Source organism: Acipenser ruthenus, chromosome 53, assembly GCF_902713425.1.
Source record: "Acipenser ruthenus chromosome 53, fAciRut3.2 maternal haplotype, whole genome shotgun sequence".
In the NCBI taxonomy this organism is placed as follows: Eukaryota; Metazoa; Chordata; class Actinopteri; order Acipenseriformes; family Acipenseridae; genus Acipenser; species Acipenser ruthenus.
The window spans coordinates 867501-888130 of NC_081241.1; the positions used below are offsets into that span (position 1 = coordinate 867501).

General features: G+C 39.1%; 1 protein-coding gene and 1 non-coding gene across 2 annotated transcripts in view; both read left to right on the forward strand.

Moving 5' to 3' along the window:
- LOC131723128 (tripartite motif-containing protein 16-like protein) overlaps positions 1 to 20630 on the forward strand; it is a 217003-nt gene that overhangs the window by 189441 nt on the left and 6932 nt on the right. The gene's annotated exons all lie outside the window — the stretch shown is intronic.
- Positions 4096 to 4214, forward strand: LOC117433117 (5S ribosomal RNA). The gene has a single exon (XR_004548891.1). It is a non-coding gene; the product is annotated as a 5S ribosomal RNA (ribosomal RNA).

Consider the following 20630-nt stretch of genomic DNA (forward strand, 5'->3'; position numbering starts at 1 on the left):
GCTAATTTGATTGGTTTAGGCCCTTCCATAATGCATCACTGTAACACGGTCTCAGAGCGCGGCTGACGTTTGGGATCAAGCAGACTGTGTTGTTTTCATTGAGGTGTGAAAGGTAATTCTCCGGGTTTAAAATAAAATAAAAATTCTAGTCATTCTTAAACGGTGTATATTGTGCCACAATTTTCACATTTACTTAAAAAATAAGAATAAATATAATATAATCAGTTTAATTCGATATTTAGTTTGTTGTTTAATGCGTTGTCACATTATTTCAATCCTCCTCCTTCCTCCCTTTGTAACTGACTTACTCCTTGCTTGATATTTTTGTATCGTGTGTGTAAAAAGCGAACACGAACATATGTATTTGATTGAACGGACAGTGTGACTATCCAGGAGGATAAATAAACGCACTATATAGTCAGTAATAATAAAAAAATGTTAAAAAGTCAAATTAAAAAAGGGGGGGGCAGATATAAAAATTAATTTCAGTGGGGCGTGAGTTAAAAAAGGTTGAGACCCGCTGGCTGGACTCTGGAAAGACGCTCATCTGAAGCTGCCGCTTGCCGGTCAGTCTGATAGGAGTGTGAGCCACTGACTGAATGAAAGCCAGGTGCCGGGGCTGAAGGTATTGTCAGCTCGTCAGCAACATAGTTTGAGAGAATAAACCGACCGACCGACCGACCGACCTATTACGTTAGCGACCCATTGCTAGCTGCTAACCCCACATCCTTGGTGGCTAGCTAGCTTGTTTCACAGCTAATCATTGTGTGTGAGAGAGAGAGAGAGAGAGAGAGAGAGAGAGAGAGAGAGAGAGAGAGAGAGAGAGAGAGAGAGAGAGAGAGAGAGAGAGAGAGAGAGAGAGAGAGAGAGAGAGAGAGAGAGAGAGAGAGAGAGAGAGAGAGAGAGAGAGAGAGAGAGAGAGAGAGAGAGAATGTTTTGATATCGTCATCCCACTAACGTTAGCTAATCACTTCAATTTGGCTTTAGGTGACTAAAGCATAATAGCAGCCAAAAAAAGAAAGATGGACATAAGGAAGTTTTTTTTTTTTTACAAAAAGTCAAAGTGCAAGTAGGAAGATGTTGTTAAAGTAATAAACACAATTGATAATGATTCTCATAGCAAATGTAACAATAATTTACTAATGAAGTTAGCAGAGTCATACTTTCTCTCTAAACAGCATGCATCAATTTATCATTTTATCAGGCGAGTGAAGCAGTGCAACCTGGTAAAAGCAGTACAGAGGCAGGTGGAGCAACAGGGTCGCAGGTGAGGTCTGTAATGGTTTAGTGATTATAACAGTGAAAGTGTTACTCAGTTTTGAGATATATTATTGTTTGAGGCACATTGTGATTTGATAGTAGGCTAATGCTGTATAGTAATACTCGGCAAATAAAGTTAGCATAGCCCTATATTCTCTCTCTATATGGCATGCATCAATTTATTATTTTATCAGGTGAATGAAGCAGTGCACCCAGGTACGAGCAGCAGCACAGACACAGGAGAGGCAGGCAGAGCACGTGAGCGTGCATGTGCTCATGCTTGTAGCGCCAGGGGTATTGGTAGCTTACAGTAAGGCTGGGATAGGTTATAATTCAGGTTATTAGTAATTCTATAGCAGGGATGTCAAACCAGCTTCCAGGAGGGACACTTTATCATAGTGTTTTAAGTGTATACCATCCAACTTCATGTCAATCAGATTGTCCTCGATTCATGTCCAGCATTCATTTCAAGCCACCAGAAGCGACCAATTAACAGTTGTCTTCTAAAAAAATTCTTCCCGGGGGGGCATGCCCCCGAACCCCCCTAGCGACCGTGACTCCGCCCCCCTAAAAAATTGTGTCCCCAACAATGTTCAAACCAAACCTACGCCCTTGGTGTGTGTGTGTGTGTGTGTGTGTGTGTGTGTGTGTGTGTCTGTGTATGATGGTGTGTGTGTGTGAGTGTGTGCGGTGGTGTGTGTGTGTGTGTGTGTGTGTGTCTGTGTGTGTGTCTGTGTGTGTGTGTCTGTGTGTGTGTGTGTCAGTGTGTGTGTGTGTGTGTGTGTCTGTGTGTGTGTGTCTGTGTGTGTGTGTGTCAGTGTGTGTGTGTGTGTGTGTGTGTGCGTGCGCGCGCACGTGTGAGTGTGTGAGTGTGCGTGTGCGCGCACGTGTGAGTGTGTCTGTATGTAGTAGCGCGCATGTGCGGTGTAAAGGACCCGCCCCCTATTTAAGTCACAGACGCGCTTTTGAAGTGATTCCTCAGCTGAAGTTTGAAGAGAGAAGAAGCATGAGAGAGAATTCAGGCAGGATTTATGCGTTTGTCCGGGGAGTTTTTTTGAAAACGGTAAGAGAGCTTTTTTTCAGAAATTGTACTCTGGTAGATTTTGTTTTGTTTGTGTTCTTTTATAAATATTTAATTTAGTATCTCTTTTATTTATTTTGTTTTGGCGATACGCTTTTAAATCGACTAACGCTCAAGTTGTCCTGTGATTTATGTGTGTAATACTTGTTTAAACACTTTTTAAATGTCGAATAAGTTGTTTTCTGAATTTTTTTTGCTTTTGTGATACGCTATTTTAAACTTTCTCCTGTTTCAACTATTGGTTTTCGTATGTGAAAATATCTTTTACTTTTAACGTATCCTGGTAAAAATATGTATCCACCCCGCATAAGATAACATGAGCATATCAAAATGAAAAAATCACTGCGCCTCAAACCTTTGAACAACCTCATGCGTCTTATTAAACAAGGATTTATGAAAATATGGACAAATGCAATAAGTGTATATGCATATATATATATATATATATATATATATATATATATATATACACCATAAGCATATATGTCTGTGACCCTTTTTAAAACGACAAAACGCTCCAAGTTTTACTGTGATTTCTGTGTGTAATGTTTGTTTAAATGCTTTTAAATGTCGAATAAGTCGTTTTCTTTTTTGCTTTTATTAACTTCTTTTAAACATTCTCTTTTTCATTAAGTGTCTTATGTAAAAAATACTAAGACTTTAATGTTGTCTGCACCAAGCATAAGTTATCATAAGCATTTATAAAAACTTGGTTAAACCCCCTAGCCCCTGATTACATAAATAACATATTAAACACTGATTTTTGTACATATCTTATAAAAGACGTGAAATAAGCTTATAGGAACATTATATATATATATATTCTCATACTCTTATATAAAATCCACGCCCCCTCATTATATATTCATATTTTCATACATATAAGGTCAAAAGGTCAAAAGGATCATAAATCAGACTTTTGACATAAGCTATAGTAATATTACTACTAACGACATAGAACGTCTGTACAGCACTGAAACACTATGTTTAAAAAAACAACTGGACCGCTGAACCTCGTCTTCTTAATATTAGCAACTTTGTAACTTTGATACACGTGCCGCTGACTCGTTACTTTGTCTTCTCAATATGAAACACTTCACAATACATGTACATAAAACACTGAGGTACTTTCTAGAACATTATACGCTCCGAAAGAAAAAACAACATCTCATTCCCAGTCTGACAGAGCCACCTGCTGGAGATATAGAGAATAATCGCTAATTGCTTTCAATACCTGTGTTTTTAACTTGGATTATAACACCAGGGGAGAGCGCGAACGCAGCCCCCCCGCTCCCAGAAACGACACAGTCGAGATTCCCGCATTTGCGACATGTGAGCTGTTCCACAAAAGTGATGGATGTGTAGAAAAGCCGACACGTCTGCGTGAATGAAATTCAAAAATGTAAACAAATGTTTGCCCAATGTGTCTTTTGTACATTCTCTGCTTCAAATCAGAGGTGCCATCGAGTATAAAAAGGTGTGTGTGGGGCACAGTGTTGGACGAATAGCTCTTTTGCATAAAGACCATTCAAATGTATTGTTTTATGCTGCAAAGCTCAAGGCTAGCGCTCCCTTCTAGTAACACGTATTACCATGCATGAGCCTTGCTATTGGCCCGCACATGTGCAGCCCAGAGCTGCTTAAGTGTTACTGTTTGTGACAAATTAGAGATCTGGAAATCCCTCCCCCAACCTGTCACTGCATGAATGATATTTACCTAATACTATGAAAGAGATAAACCAAGAGAGTCGTTCGCTTACGGCCATACCACCTTGAGAACGCCCGATCTCGTCTGATCTCGGAAGCTAAGCAAGGTCGGGCCTGGTTAGTACTTGGATGGGAGACCGCCTGGGAATACCAGGTGCTGTAAGCTTTTCTTTCTGCAGCTTGACAGGGGGCGCTATTTCCCTTGTTATTTATGTTACTAACCTGGAAGCTGTAAAGATAAACATCGTTTAATTTTTTGTTTTTTTATTGTCCCATCCCACACAGGAACAAATCTGATAGTTTAATATGTTACACACACCATTCTTAATTCCTCAATTCGTGACGAAATGTGACCCAGAAAGTTAAAAACAGTACATCAAATAAAATAGAATAAAAAAGATGTATAGGGACACAGACATGCATACAGAGATATTAATAATAATAATAATAATAATAATAATAATAATAATAATAATAATACAGTATTGAACATGCCCCCTAGAGGTTCTTTGCTGAGCTTTCTAGACCGTCCAGAACCCTCTCAGCAACCATACATAGATAGCGTTTTGAAGCCTAACAAAGCAGTCCGTATTTTCCAATCTTTTTTGGGATAACATTTGTATTACAGTATTGATCTTTCTGATATCTGGCACACGTATTCAGAGCATCACTCTGATGTCAGAACACTTTGAATGGTGTTTCTATTCCAAGGGGTTGCTGAATTAGGGTAAAGAAGGTAGAAAACGAGTAGTATTTCGTAAGTGTTTTTTTTTCAAGGTTCTATGGGAGGGTCCTACAGCCAAACCACTGAAGCTACAGGTCAGAGATTCGGTTTGCACAATCTACTGTACACAAGGGTAGTCTGTACCAATGTCCAGCCTGTTAGACCTAAAGATGATAAATTAATAGCCCTTCAAAAATGCTGAAAAGGTGTGTGGTCATTATTCTCAATGGATTTCGGCATCTGGTCGATAAGGTTAGCAAATATGACCCTCTGTCCTGTTTATTACGTCACTAATAAATCAAAATATTTTAAGCGTGTAAACTGTTGTACTGGAAACAATGCACGATAGCAGGACTAACTAATAATAACAAACCTGGGGGCTTCAAATGGATGTTTGAAACATGCAAGTCTCTGTTCATACAGGCAGCCCTCTCCCTGCAATCACTGCAAAATAATATTATTATTATTATTTATTTCTTAGCAGACGCCCTTATCCAGGGCGACTTACAGTCATAAACAAAAATACATTTCAAGAATCACAGTGCAAGTAATAATACAATTAAGAGCAAGATAAAAAATATAATGACTTTGGTTCTAGCAAGTACAAGTATGACAAAATACGATTCAATAACGGAGCAGATAACAGTGTCAGTGATAGTTACATCAGGATATAATTAAATACAAAATACTACAGATTAAATAACACTTGTGACAGATTACAGTACGCTAAAGTACAGGATTAAATTCAGTAAAATAGGGGGCAGTTAAGAGCAAGTAAAGCGCATTAAGGATGGTGATAAAGTGTTCAGAGGGAAAAGAGGAGTTTCTACAGGTGCTGTCTGAAGAGGTGAGTCTTGAGGAGGCGCCGGAAGGTGGTCAGGGACTGGGCAGTCCTGACATCTGTAGGAAGGTCGTTCCACCACTGCGGAGCAAGGGTGGAGAAGGAGCGGGCTCTGGAGGCAGGGGAGCGTAGCGGAGGTAGAGCCAGTCTTCTAGTGCAGGCGGAGCGGAGAGGTCGAGTGGGGGTGTAGGGAGAGATGAGGGTCTGGAGGTAGCTGGGTGCAGTCTGGTCAATATTAGACTTGCATTGTTATGTCTACATGGTAACACAGACATACTGGTCTTGCATGGGAACTCCCTTCTTCTTATTGTCGTTTCTGCCGAGTTACAAGTGCTGCTACATTTGTAAGCAAACGATGTAAAGTTTCCAGTTGGGTAGCTCTTGCAGGTGAGGTGTGCTTTTAAGGATCTGGCCGGGGATTTCCTCACTGGGACACTGGGGAGCTCATATTATTTATTTTCTTAGCAGATGCCATTACCCAGGGCGACTTAGAGTTGTGATTGTATTTTGTAATTTGTGTTTTGTGACTGTATTTTTTATTAATATTGTGTTTAAAATACAGGGATAATCACAAAATATACAGTTTTCTATATACTTTCACATAAAATATATAATATATCTCATCATGATGGGATTATGATCTCAATGTCATCAACAACATATAATGTTGTGTCAATCATTTATTTCCTCATTAATAACACAGTTTTGTGGGAGGTTGATTAATGCATTTAAACACAATGACGTTAATTCAGCACTCTCCATATTGAAAGACGCTGTGATGCATTTCCCTACGGTGGCCCTGAAGTGCAAAACGAAAAAAAAAAAAAACTGGTGTGAATTTTTTTTAAAAGGTAGCAAAAATAAAAAAATGTGAGCATTTTAAAAAAAGGGTGACAAAAAACACATTGTCAGCATTTTAAAAAAGGGTGGCAAAAAAAAAGGTTGTGAACATTTTAAAAAAGGGATAGCAAAAAAATGTGAGCATTTTAAAAGAGTGGCCAAAAAAATGTTTGTGAACATTTTAAAAAAGTGTGGGAAAAAAATGCGCATTTTTTTTTTCAAGGGGGCGTAATTTATAAAGCGGTGTGATTTTTTTTAAACGTGTGTGAAACCTTGTAGATGCGCTACAAATAAAAAATGTGTGCCAGAAATGACGTAAGAGCACTTCCGGGTCTAAAACAGGAAGTTTTCACAAGATTAACTGACTTGTTCCGCTTTCTTTTTCGACCGCAGTTTTAGCGCCATATTATACGTGACGGGCATTTTCTACCCCCATTGACTGAACATACGCCCAAAATAGAAGCTGTTAGGGTATGTACGAAACTAAAATGGATTTTATCCGTTTATTTTGTAGGTAACAATTACTCTTTTGGTCGGTGGCAGAGCTGTTCTGGCCTTTGTTTTACCTCAGTCGACTAGTTGAAGCTGTGTTCATGTGTTGTTTTGTTTTTCCTCAGTCGACTAGTTGAAGCTGTGTTCATGTGTTGTTTTGTTTTTCCTCAGTCGACTAGTTGAAGCTGTGTTCATGTGTTGTTTTGTTTTTCCTCAGTCGACTAGTTGAAGCTGTGTTCATGTGTTGTTTTGTTTTTCCTCAGTCGACTAGTTGAAGCTGTGTTCATGTGTTGTTTTGTTTGACCTCAGTCGACTAGTTGAAGCTGTGTTCATGTGTTGTTTTGTTTTTCCTCAGTCGACTAGTTGAAGCTGTGTTCATGTGTTGTTTTGTTTTTCCTCAGTCGACTAGTTGAAGCTGTGTTCATGTGTTGTTTTGTTTTTCCTCAGTCGACTAGTTGAAGCTGTGTTCATGTGTTGTTTTGTTTTTCCTCAGTCGACTAGTTGAAGCTGTGTTCATGTGTTGTTTTGTTTTTCCTCAGTCGACTAGTTGAAGCTGTGTTCATGTGTTGTCTTGTTTTTCCTCAGTCGACTAGTTGAAGCTGTGTTCATGTGTTGTTTTGTTTTTCCTCAGTCGACTAGTTGAAGCTGTGTTCATGTGTTGTTTTGTTTTTCCTCAGTCGACTAGTTGAAGCTGTGTTCATGTGTTGTTTTGTTTTTCCTCAGTCGACTAGTTGAAGCTGTGTTCATGTGTTGTTTTGTTTTTCCTCAGTCGACTAGTTGAAGCTGTGTTCATGTGTTGCTTTGTTTGACCTCAGTCGACTAGTTGAAGCTGTGTTCATGTGTTGTTTTGTTTTTCCTCAGTCGACTAGTTGAAGCTGTGTTCATGTGTTGTTTTGTTTTACCTCAGTCGACTAGTTGAAGCTGTGTTCATGTGTTGTTTTGTTTTTCCTCAGTCGACTAGTTGAAGCTGTGTTCATGTGTTGTTTTGTTTTTCCTCAGTCGACTAGTTGAAGCTGTGTTCATGTGTTGTTTTGTTTTTCCTCAGTCGACTAGTTGAAGCTGTGTTCATGTGTTGTTTTGTTTGACCTCAGTCGACTAGTTGAAGCTGTGTTCATGTGTTGCTTTGTTTGACCTCAGTCGACTAGTTGAAGCTGTGTTCATGTGTTGTTTTGTTTTTCCTCAGTCGACTAGTTGAAGCTGTGTTCATGTGTTGTTTTGTTTGACCTCAGTCGACTAGTTGAAGCTGTGTTCATGTGTTGCTTTGTTTGACCTCAGTCGACTAGTTGAAGCTGTGTTCATGTGTTGTTTTGTTTTTCCTCAGTCGACTAGTTGAAGCTGTGTTCATGTGTTGCTTTGTTTTTCCTCAGTCGACTAGTTGAAGCTGTGTTCATGTGTTGCTTTGTTTGACCTCAGTCGACTAGTTGAAGCTGTGTTCATGTGTTGTTTTGTTTTTCCTCAGTCGACTAGTTGAAGCTGTGTTCATGTGTTTTGTTTTTCCTCAGTCGACTAGTTGAAGCTGTGTTCATGTGTTGCTTTGTTTTTCCTCAGTCGACTAGTTGAAGCTGTGTTCATGTGTTGCTTTGTTTGACCTCAGTCGACTAGTTGAAGCTGTGTTCATGTGTTGTTTTGTTTTTCCTCAGTCGACTAGTTGAAGCTGTGTTCATGTGTTGTTTTGTTTTTCCTCAGTCGACTAGTTGAAGCTGTGTTCATGTGTTGTTTTGTTTTTCCTCAGTCGACTAGTTGAAGCTGTGTTCATGTGTTGTTTTGTTTTACCTCAGTCGACTAGTTGAAGCTGTGTTCATGTGTTGTTTTGTTTTTCCTCAGTCGACTAGTTGAAGCTGTGTTCATGTGTTGTTTTGTTTTTCCTCAGTCGACTAGTTGAAGCTGTGTTCATGTGTTGTTTTGTTTGACCTCAGTCGACTAGTTGAAGCTGTGTTCATGTGTTGCTTTGTTTGACCTCAGTCGACTAGTTGAAGCTGTGTTCATGTGTTGTTTTGTTTTTCCTCAGTCGACTAGTTGAAGCTGTGTTCATGTGTTGCTTTGTTTTTCCTCAGTCGACTAGTTGAAGCTGTGTTCATGTGTTGCTTTGTTTGACCTCAGTCGACTAGTTGAAGCTGTGTTCATGTGTTGTTTTGTTTTTCCTCAGTCGACTAGTTGAAGCTGTGTTCATGTGTTTTGTTTTTCCTCAGTCGACTAGTTGAAGCTGTGTTCATGTGTTGCTTTGTTTTTCCTCAGTCGACTAGTTGAAGCTGTGTTCATGTGTTGTTTTGTTTTACCTCAGTCGACTAGTTGAAGCTGTGTTCATGTGTTGTTTTGTTTTTCCTCAGTCGACTAGTTGAAGCTGTGTTCATGTGTTGCTTTGTTTTTCCTCAGTCGACTAGTTGAAGCTGTGTTCATGTGTTGCTTTGTTTGACCTCAGTCGACTAGTTGAAGCTGTGTTCATGTGTTGTTTTGTTTTTCCTCAGTCGACTAGTTGAAGCTGTGTTCATGTGTTGTTTTGTTTTTCCTCAGTCGACTAGTTGAAGCTGTGTTCATGTGTTGTTTTGTTTGACCTCAGTCGACTAGTTGAAGCTGTGTTCATGTGTTGTTTTGTTTTTCCTCAGTCGACTAGTTGAAGCTGTGTTCATGTGTTGTTTTGTTTTTCCTCAGTCGACTAGTTGAAGCTGTGTTCATGTGTTGTTTTGTTTGACCTCAGTCGACTAGTTGAAGCTGTGTTCATGTGTTGTTTTGACGGCGAATATGATTGTGGGAGTTTCTCCACGTGTGTGTGCATAAGGGCAGTTATGATCAACGCTCAACAGTACCGTTGAATTTAGGTATGCAGAAATTGTGTGATTGAATGGGGGGGAGGTGAAGGTTATTACACACAGTAAATAATACAAAACACACTTTTCTCATACAACAAATGGAGTATTAATGTTGTGTAAACTGCTAAAACAAATATATATATATATATATATATATGCATATATGCGGCGAGTTGTATGGGCCCGAGGTGCCCGTGCTCCAACAATATTCAGGAACGTGGGCTCCGCTCCAATGTTTGAGCTTGTATAAGTTACATACATTTTGATGTGATGTCATTATTGTGTACTAAGGCTGCTACGATTAAATCGAAAATCAATATAAATACTGGATAATCGATTCAATAATTACATTTTTGTAACGCGCATAGTTAATAACATTATTTAAGTTTATGAACGACACTGCATCGCCCTGCTATTCATGTTAACCACCATCGTACCAGCGAATCAGTTTTGAAAATGCTTTGTAAGCGCGCTCCTCTGTGTATTCGGTGGAAACAGAAACGCGCCGTCTTTGATCCAGAGCAGGACGACATGTTATATTTATATATCTATCTATCTATCTAACATAATAAGCTGTCGCCAAAATCTGCGATTTTACACACACACACTGAACCGAGATGCTTTTTAGTACTTGTTTTTTTATATACATTAATTTAAAAAAAACAAAAAAAACATTTTTTTTAGCAGTTTACATACATTAATAATACATTTTTGGCAGGAGAAAAGTCTGTTTTGTATCTTTTACTATGTATAAAAACAGCGCCCCCTCCCCCCATTCAATCCCACAATGCACTATGTGTTTACTTACGCTCTGTAAAATTGTAGACGTTCAGTGTTGGCCAATATTGCTTTTTGTGACGGGGTGCATATTTTGGTTTTAATCAGAACTGTGCAAAACTCAATTGGAGTTTTAAAGTTTTTCATTTGGACTTATTTGAAGGACTGCTACAGTAGCCTATTTATGTTCTGCAGCTGTGTGTGTAGTCTTGATTAATAACAAAAAATGACTATGATAGATTTCTTCCATTTATTATAGAATGCAGTTGATGGGAGTCTGTATTAAGTCAGTGGACTTTTTGGTGTAATTTTGTATTTCTGATCTGGAAGTACCCTTTGTAGCTACAAGTGAATTGAGTGTCTATTCTTGTTTGTGTTTGCATAGTTTCATACAAACCAGCATTTTTAACTTAATGGGTTAATGGGGTTGTTTCACAGACCTCGATTAGCACTATTGTTCATATTCCTAAAATCAGTAAGACTTCATATTCCTAAAATCAGTATAGCTAATATAGTTAAAGGATTGTGCAACTTTGAATTTGTTTTTATTTTTATTATTACAGTTAAAATGTAGGTTGTTTCATTCCCCACCTTGGCTTTTCTTGAATTTATTATGTGTGTTTATTTCAAGATTTTCATTTGGATTAATCATAATACAGCCCAAATGTTGGTTTTTAATACAGAATAAACAGAATTGTACTTTTTTATATTTTTTTAGTTGTTAGTTATACTTGACATTGAAGTTCTGACTAATTAGTCCTTAACAAAGGCGGGAAAACATTTGGAATTATAAAACTTGCATAGTTAAACAATTAACCTCTTGGTTAGCTTTATTACCAAGATACCATTGCAGAATTTGTTTTCAGATTTGTATTTGTCTCCTTTCAGGAACTACACTGAGGTATTTGCACCAATCCCTCTCAGTGATGACAGCAGTGTTGAAGACACAGAAGAAACTGTGATAGGTAAGTAGGTTTTTTTCTTTGGTTAACCTATTACTTTCATGATTTACAACAGTAATATATATAAAAAATATTGTTAACACTGTAACGGCGTCAAGCCCTGGGGTGCCAGATAGTAATAAATGTCCTATCAAATTATTTAACTTAACCACATTACCAGGACCAGAAAGCCCATTATCCTATTCAAGTCCTATATCAACCAGAGTAAAAGGGGACTAGTAATTAATTGAATGATCAAACAAGTTGCTTATGAGGTAAAATATATATATATTTAGATGGCTCCAGCTTTAAGTCCATTTACCCAAAATAATGAAACCAAATTATAAACAAAATAAAAAAAAAAAAAAGTTTTACAGAACAAAGAAACAAAACATGTACAGAACAAAATATTAATTAACCAAACATAAAAATAACAGTTAATTGCTATGGTAGTAACAAACAGTACACAACAATGAAAAGCTTTTCATCCCTATTGGAAACCTGCTTTAAATAGGTCCTTCCAAGAGACAAACTAACTTTACCATCGTGTTACCAAAAACACCTCTTTAGTAATCAACGCCAGTGGTTGCGGGAATATACCCTCACGAGCCAATTTACACTATTAAACTGCAAGCCGGGTTTCAATAGTCTCAGCAAACACACACAACGCAATATACATACCCAACAATTAATCAACAAAGCAAAAATTAATTAACAATTTACTAAAATAAAATACAGAAACAAAAAAAAACAGTATACTATAAAGCAATATTTATAATTATTTACTGGTCAAAACAAAATAAATAAATAGAAGAAAAATAATAAAGTACGGAAAATAACACACGAGTCTGTAATAGCACACAAGGATTGGCGGTAATTCTATAGCAGTTCTGATAGACAGAGTAATGTTCATTTAATATGCTGCAAGTCAGTTATATTCGAATTATTTTCTCTTCCTTACAGCGACTGAATTGGATATTGAACCAGTCACAAAAATGTCAAATTCCCTTTAGCAATCGAAACAACGATGCGGGAATCCTTTCAATGACCTAAAACCAAACTACCCAATTCCAAAGCTGTACGACCTGTTCCGCTGGAACAAACAGGTTAGTTAACCTTGTTTGTTCATCTGGCCTCCGGCACGTAGTTTGTTCCAAATACTTGGCAAGTAGTTTAGTTAACGTTTTCCTCATGCAGCCGCTGATAATATAGAACACTTTTTCCCTTTCAAAATTGTTTCGTTCGAACACGCCATCAGTCACAGCACTCAGCTCCAAACTTCCTGATGACATCACACAATGCCTTCCATCCCAGACTGCATAGCAAACAGGAACCGCCAACCTCCATACAGCACCCGTAGTGACCTCCAGCAAGCCTCCTCAACAAGCTAATTGTTCAGCTTTTATACGCAAGTGGCTCTCTGTTAAACGTACAGTATCGATATGTCATGTTTGCCACACACTGACACACACACACACACAGACTTATAAACACACTGACAGACACACACACTGAGACACACACACACACACACACACACACACACACACACACAGACTTATACACACACTGACAGACACACATACTGAGACACACACACACACAAACTGAGACACACAGACACACACACACAGGTACTGACACACACACACACACACACACAGGTACTGACACACACACACACAGACTTATACACACACACTGACACACACACACACACACACACAGGTACTGACACACACACACACAGACTTATACACAGGTACTGACACACACACACACAGGTACTGACACACACACACACACAGGTACTGACACACACACAGGTACTGACACACACACACTGACACAAACACACACACTGAGACACACACACACACAGGTACTGACACACACACACAGACTTATACACACACACACACAGGTACTAACACGCACACACACAAAGGTACTGACACACACACTGACACACTGACACACTGACACACACAGGTACTGACACACACACACACACTTATACACACACAGTAACTGACACACACACACACACACACAGGTACTGAAACACACACACAGCCTTATACACACACTGACACACACACACACACACAGGTACTGACACACACACACACACACACTGTCACACACGCACACACACAGGTACTGACACACACACACACACAGGTACTGACACACACACCCACACACACACACACACACACAGGTACTGACACACACACAGACACACATACACACAAACACAGAGGTACTGACACACACACACGGACTTATACACACACACTGACACACACACACACACTGAGACACACACAGGTACTGACACACACACCCACACACACACACACACACACAGGTACTGACACACACACAGACACACATACACACAAACACAGAGGTACTGACACACACACACGGACTTATACACACACACTGACACACACACACACACTGAGACACACACAGGTACTGACACACACACACACATTGACACTCACACACTGAGACACACATACACACACACACAGTGTGAAATTAAGAGTGTCAAAGGGGTTAGAGACCCAGAACGACTAGGAACTACAAATCCTAACAACGGGGCAAACACACCGTGCATGACGGGTAACAGCGGTAGCTTTAAAAAGCTGCGGGAATCAGCTAGAGGGGAGAGGGAGAACAGGTGCACGAGAGAGAGAGAGAGAGAGAGAGAGAGAGAGAGAGAGAGAGAGAGAGAGAGAGAGAGAGAGAGAGAGAGAGAGAGAGAGAGAGAGAGAGAGAGAGAGAGAGAGAGAGAGAGAGAGAGAGAGAGAGAGAGAGAGAGAGAGAGAGAGAGAGAGAGAGAGAGAGGTGGGCAGCGGCATTGGGAGCGAAATTGGGAAATTAACCAGTGGTAACTCAGAGGAATACAATTGTAGCACTCGTTTCTAAAACGGTACAGCGTAGTGGGACATTCCATTGAAGCAACCTTGTGGACTACCATTGTCACCAGTCGGAGACAACCATTGTTTCTACAGCGGGACTGTGCACTGGTTTTACCTTGGAAACAACACGGCGGACTACAGGCTTCCCTGCATCGGAGCAACGCAGAGAACACTGACCGCTGTAGAGTGAGTACGCTGTGTTGTACTGTTGATATGCTGGGAGCTATGGAAGTACGGGACTTGTGTGTATGTAAACAGAGTGCTTAAAGACTGTATCAAAAGCCCACGAACTGGGCAACTGATTAACCCAGGAGGACTGTGTTCGGCTGGAAGAGTTGAACGGTGTACAAATTACGCAGGGACACAGAAAGGGTGATTTAAATGAAAACCACTTTATTTTATGTCCGGGGAATAGTGGAACCTGCAACAGAGAGGCGAGAGTTAGAGAACGCTCAGTGCTCACTGTTTTTCACCTGTATTAATTCTATTCTACACAGCAGTGTTATTACTTACCTTTACGAAAGGTTGGCCGGGTGTTGGGGCCGCACTATACTGCAAACAGGCTTCCGGGGCCGTCGGGATTACAAACCTGTGAGTAGGACGGGGACTACCACAACTCCACAGCGCCATCTGGTGGATGTCCGCGACAACCTGGAAAAGAGAAAGAAGCCACAATACCAAGCCACCAACAAAGAAACTTGGATACAGCAAGCCATTTCTTACCTGAGGGTCTCGTTCCACAAAAAGTCCTGGACTGTGTTTATTTGAGTTGTGTTATTATTTGTCTTGATAATTGGAACTTCTGTGTGTTCATTTGTGGAATATAAGAGGAAAAGGAAAATTATTAAAACCGAAATCTCCTTGGACCTGGGTCTCTGTCACGTTCTTCTGCACCAAAACAGGCACTACGTACACATCTCATATTTACGTGGACTTCACCAGTTCACTATATATATATATATATATATATATATATATAAACAAAAATATTTCAATGTAAAAAGACAAGTTAGAAAAACTCAACAGCCGTTTAAAGGGGTGATATCAAACACAAAATCCCAAGTTAGGAGAAGCAATTGGGGTAACCTTGTCAAGAATCAAGCAAATAGGCACAATTGGAAAGGTGCTGCGGCCCAGGATTCATACAATTGTTGCTTCTAACTTGGCTTCTTTTTTTCATCGCTCCACTTTACATTGAAATGCTCTTTGTACAACTTCAAGGGGATTGTAACCATTCCCTTATCAGCTCAAAAGTCACATCTGCAACAACAAACATTGACAATGCACAACCAAGAAAAAGGCTCCAACACCCCAGCCCTGGATCTGCAATGCCTGCCCCAGCAACTGTCACTTCCCATACACTTCCCTTGCATTCTCATTATCTCTTGCACTCGTTGCCTTTATTGGTCTTGTTCATCATCTTCATTGTTGGAAATATACTGCCTCATGCTCTTTGAGGTATTCTTTTATGTATGGGCTAAATGTCTGTCCATGTGTGCCCTCATCTACCTGTGCCTTACCTGCATGTTGTCCGTGTGTCTTCCCAAAGCATGTGATGACGCCTCTCCCATTCCTTGTCTGTCTTTCTCTCTGTAGTAGTGCTTGTAAGGATAACCAAGAGCACTTCAGTCTGTGTTGAGCACTTTCCTTGGCACATATGTGTCTCAGCATCTTTACTCTGGGTACAAGCAACAATTGTGTGAATGTTGGGCCCCAGCACCTTTCCATGTGTGCCTATTTGCTTGATGCTTGACCAGGTTGCCCCAATTGTTTCTCCTAACTTGGACTTTTGTGTTTGATATCACTAGCTGTTGCGTTCTTCTAACTTGTTTTTTTTTCAATTGACAATGTTTTTGTTATAGATTGAATTATCTTTTCAGACGCACCAATATATTTAGAAAGCGAGGGATCTGAGTGGGTAAAATGGACAGAAATGCCTCCACTTCAGTTCTCAATTGTTTTTGGAGGGGAGGGGAGTTTTCTTCTTCAACAAGGAGAACAAGTGGAATAACAAGAACAAGCTTGTTTCCATGTTTAGACTGTCCATTTCTCCTGATTTATCACAGTATTAACAATGGGTTTGACTGCTGTGTTAGAGTGTCTAGTTCTGTACAGGAATATATGAAGGATGGAACTCCAGCCATTGGAATAGTTGTGTCAATACCCTCGATTCACCATGAAGTGTGATCCTGGGCTGGAATCACAATATGTGCTTCTGCTGTTTCTGTTCAGATGATACAGAGACAGGGATGGGTTTCACAAGAAATGAAACTTTCCTGTGTTTCTGAATTCCAGGAGTTATATAAAGCTCTAAGAGGTGGGCTTTGGACTGAGGCCAGGTTTTGATAAACAGGTTGAGCAGAAACTGAGGTGTTTGTTACCGTTTATCATTCACTGAGATCTCTCGTGCTCTGCACACATATGAAAACATCACTTGTTGAGAAAGTGTTCTCTTTATACAAGCCCCTTCTTATTAAAATATTGTCTCTGTGTTTCAGCCACTAGAGCAGAATCTCGTCCAGGGAATTCTGTGACTCTTCTCTCCAGTTTATAAGAGTCCTATCGAGGAGCAGTGCAGTGATGTTAATACAATACTAAGAGAAATGGGGTAGATATCACATTTAAAGTGCTGGCCTCGTGATTTTAAAACATGTTCTTCTGCCTGTATCCCAATTTAACACAGCATGCTATACATGTAGATTCAACAGCAGCATTTCAAAGCAATTCAATCTTTCTACCAGCTTTTCTAGTCCTTTTAAAAGGACTGTACAGTAGCTTCCCCTGCAATGCATATTGTAGTCGACTCAAGTAGCAGGCAATAGCAGCGAATGTTGAATTCCCTCGCATTTGTAGTCAGAAACAGAAACTCCAGACAAAGAAAGAGCCAGTAAGAAAAGCAGCCCTGCATTTAATTTCTTTTCACCCCTTCCGACCCCCAGTGAATTACACAATAAAATACACAACACACACCAAACTAGGTAATAGATCACATGTATTAGAGATGTCTCATATGTTAATGGAAGAAATATGATTTTGATATCTCTATCCCAGCCCTTACCTCTCCTCCTCCCTCTACACTTCTCTCTCTGTGTCTCTCCCCCCTCAGGATCACGCGCTCCACATACCTGTGTCTTATTCTATGCATGTGGAGGAGCACTTCCCAGAGACAGCACTACAATGAGAGGGCAGAAAGTGGGCTTTCCTACAAATACATGTCTGTGCTGTAGAGTTATGGGGGGTGGTTCAGTCCCATGGTGGTCCTACACCCTATTGACAGTGGTATGGCAGGTGTTTCTAATATTTTGTACCAATCATACACATCAAATCAAATTTTATTTATATAGCGCCTTTCATACGAGAGTATCTCAAAGCACCGTACAATACAAAGCAAAGAAAATCACAATGAAATTCATGGGAATCCCAAGGCGTGACAACTGATAACAATGAGACCATTCAATTAAAAACAGACTAATAAAGAATATGTTGAAAACAGCAATTAAAAAAGATACAAACATGTTTTAATTTTAATATATATATATATATATATATATATATATATATATATATATATATATATATATAGTAGCACAGTGGGGATGGGATTGGAATCATCCCTGCAGTAAAAGGTGTGGGTTTTTGTTAGTTTGGGGAAATGCATCGTTGTTTAATTGAAGTGGTAAATTGTTTTATTTTAAAGGGGCAAAACGAACCCGAGCCGCAAGGCTCGTTTACAATATATATACATATACAGTGCCTTGCAAAAGTATTCAGAACCCTGACCAATTCTCTCATATTACTGAATTACAAATGGTACATTGAAATTTCGTTCTGTTTGATATTTTATTTTAAAACACTGAAACTCAAAATCATTTATTGTAAGGTGACACTGGTTTTATGTTGGGAAATATTTTTAAGAAAAATAAAAAACTGAAATATCTTGCTTGCAAAAGTATTCAAAACCTGTGCTGTCAGGGAAGCTGGGACTCGTACTGTTTTTAAGACAAGATTGAGAATGGATTTTCATAAAAAAAAAAAGCTTCTTTATCTTGGTGTGCTTATTTTGCAGTCTATTTTTATAACATTTTTTGTTTTAAACTCTTATTGTTTTATTGATACAAATCTATATAAAATATTAAATTATATATATAATTAAAACCAGTTTGTATCTGTTTTTTAATTTCTGTTTTCAGCATATTCTTTATTAGTCTGTTTTTAATTGAATGGTCTCATTGTTGTCAGTTGTCACGCCTTGGGATTCCCATGAATTTCATTGTGATTTTCTTAGCTTTGTATTGTACGGTGCTTTGAGATACTCTCGTATGAAAGGCGCTATATAAATAAAATTTGATTTGATGTGTATGATTGGTACAAAATATTAGAAACACCTGCCATACCACTGTCAATAGGATGCAGGACCACCGTGGGACTGAACCACCCCCCATAACTCTACAGCACAGACATGTATTTGTAGGAAAGCCCACTTTCTGCCCTCTCATTGTAGTGCTGTCTCTGGGAAGTGCTCCTCCACATGCATAGAGTAAGACACAGGTATGTGGAGCGCGTGATCCTGAGGGGAGAGAGAGACACAGAGAGAGAAGAAGCAGGAAGAGAGTGTAGAGGGAGGAGGAGAGGTAAGGACTGGGATAGAGACATAAGGAGAGGGGGAGAGTTGTGGAGAGCTTTTTTATTATCAAAATCATATTTTTCCATTAACAACATATGAAACATCTCTAATAATTGTGACCTATTACCTAGTTTGGTGTGTGTTGTGTATTTTATTGTGTAATTCGCTGGGGGTCGGAAGGGGTGAAAAGAAACAAAATGCAGGGCTGCTTTTCTTACTGACTCTTTCTTTGTCTGGAGTTTCTGTTTCTGACTACAAATGTGAGGGAATTCAACACTCGCTGCTATTGCCTGCAACTTGAGTCGACTATAATATGCATTGCAGGGGAAGCTACTGTACAGTCCTTTTAAAAGTACTAGAAAAGCTGGGAGAAAGATTGCATTGCTTTGAAATGCTGCTATTGAATCTACATGTATAGCATGCTGTGTTAAATTGGGATACAGGCAGAAGAACATGTTTTAAAATGACGAGGCCAGCACTTTAAATGTGATCTCTACCCCATTTCTCTTAGTATTGTATTAACATCACTGCACTGCTCCTCGATTAGACTCTTATAAACTGGAGAGAAGAGCCACAGAATTCCATGGACGAGATTCTGCTCTAGTGGCTGAAACACAGAGACAATATTTTAATAAGAAGGGGCTTGTATAAAGAGAACACTTTCTCAACAAGTGATGTTTTCATATGTGCGCAGAGCACGAGAGATCTCAGTGAATGATAAACGCTAACAAACATCTCAGTTTCTGTTCAACCTGTTTATCGAAACCTGGCCTCAGTCCAAAACCCGCCTCTTAGAGCTTTATATAACTCCTGGAATTCAGAAACACTGGGAAGTTTAGTTTCTTGTGAAACCCATCCCTGTCTCTGTATCATCTGAACAGAAACAGCAGAAGCACATATTGTGATTCCAGCCCAGGATCACACTTCATGGTGAATCGAGGGTATTGACACAACTATTCCAATGGCTGGAGTTCCATCCTTCTTATATTCCTGTACAGAACTAGACGCTCTAACACAGCAGTCAAACCCATTGTTAATACTGTGATAAATCAGGAGAAATGGACAGTCTAAACATGGAAACAAGCTTGTTCTTGTTATTCCACTTGTTCTCCTTGTTGAAGAAGAAAACTCCCCTCCCCTCCAAAAACAATTGAGAACTGAAGTGGAGGCATTTCTGTCCATTTTACCCACTCAGATCCCTCGCTTTCTAAATATATTGGTGCGTCTGAAAAGATAATAGCACCGTCTTCAAATACAAGCTAAAGATTGTCAGATTGCTATTTATTTTTCTTTCACAATGAAAATTCATAAATAAACTTATTTAAAATGAATAAATAAGGTTGTATTCATGTTTATATAAGAAATGTAATTTTCAATTTGTCAAAACAATTTATTGGTTTTAAATTTGATCAGCAATAACTGCATGTAAAAGTTTTTTCTTAAATAAATATAATTCAAAATAGGTAATTTAAATTAAGCTATTGTTTATATCATCTATATATTCTTAATATTACATTTCTGATCTTTAATATCCTAGTATGTGTGTGCTGAATGATTCAATGTGATTTTTGCTTAGATCTTTAGTTGAAATGCTTCCTAA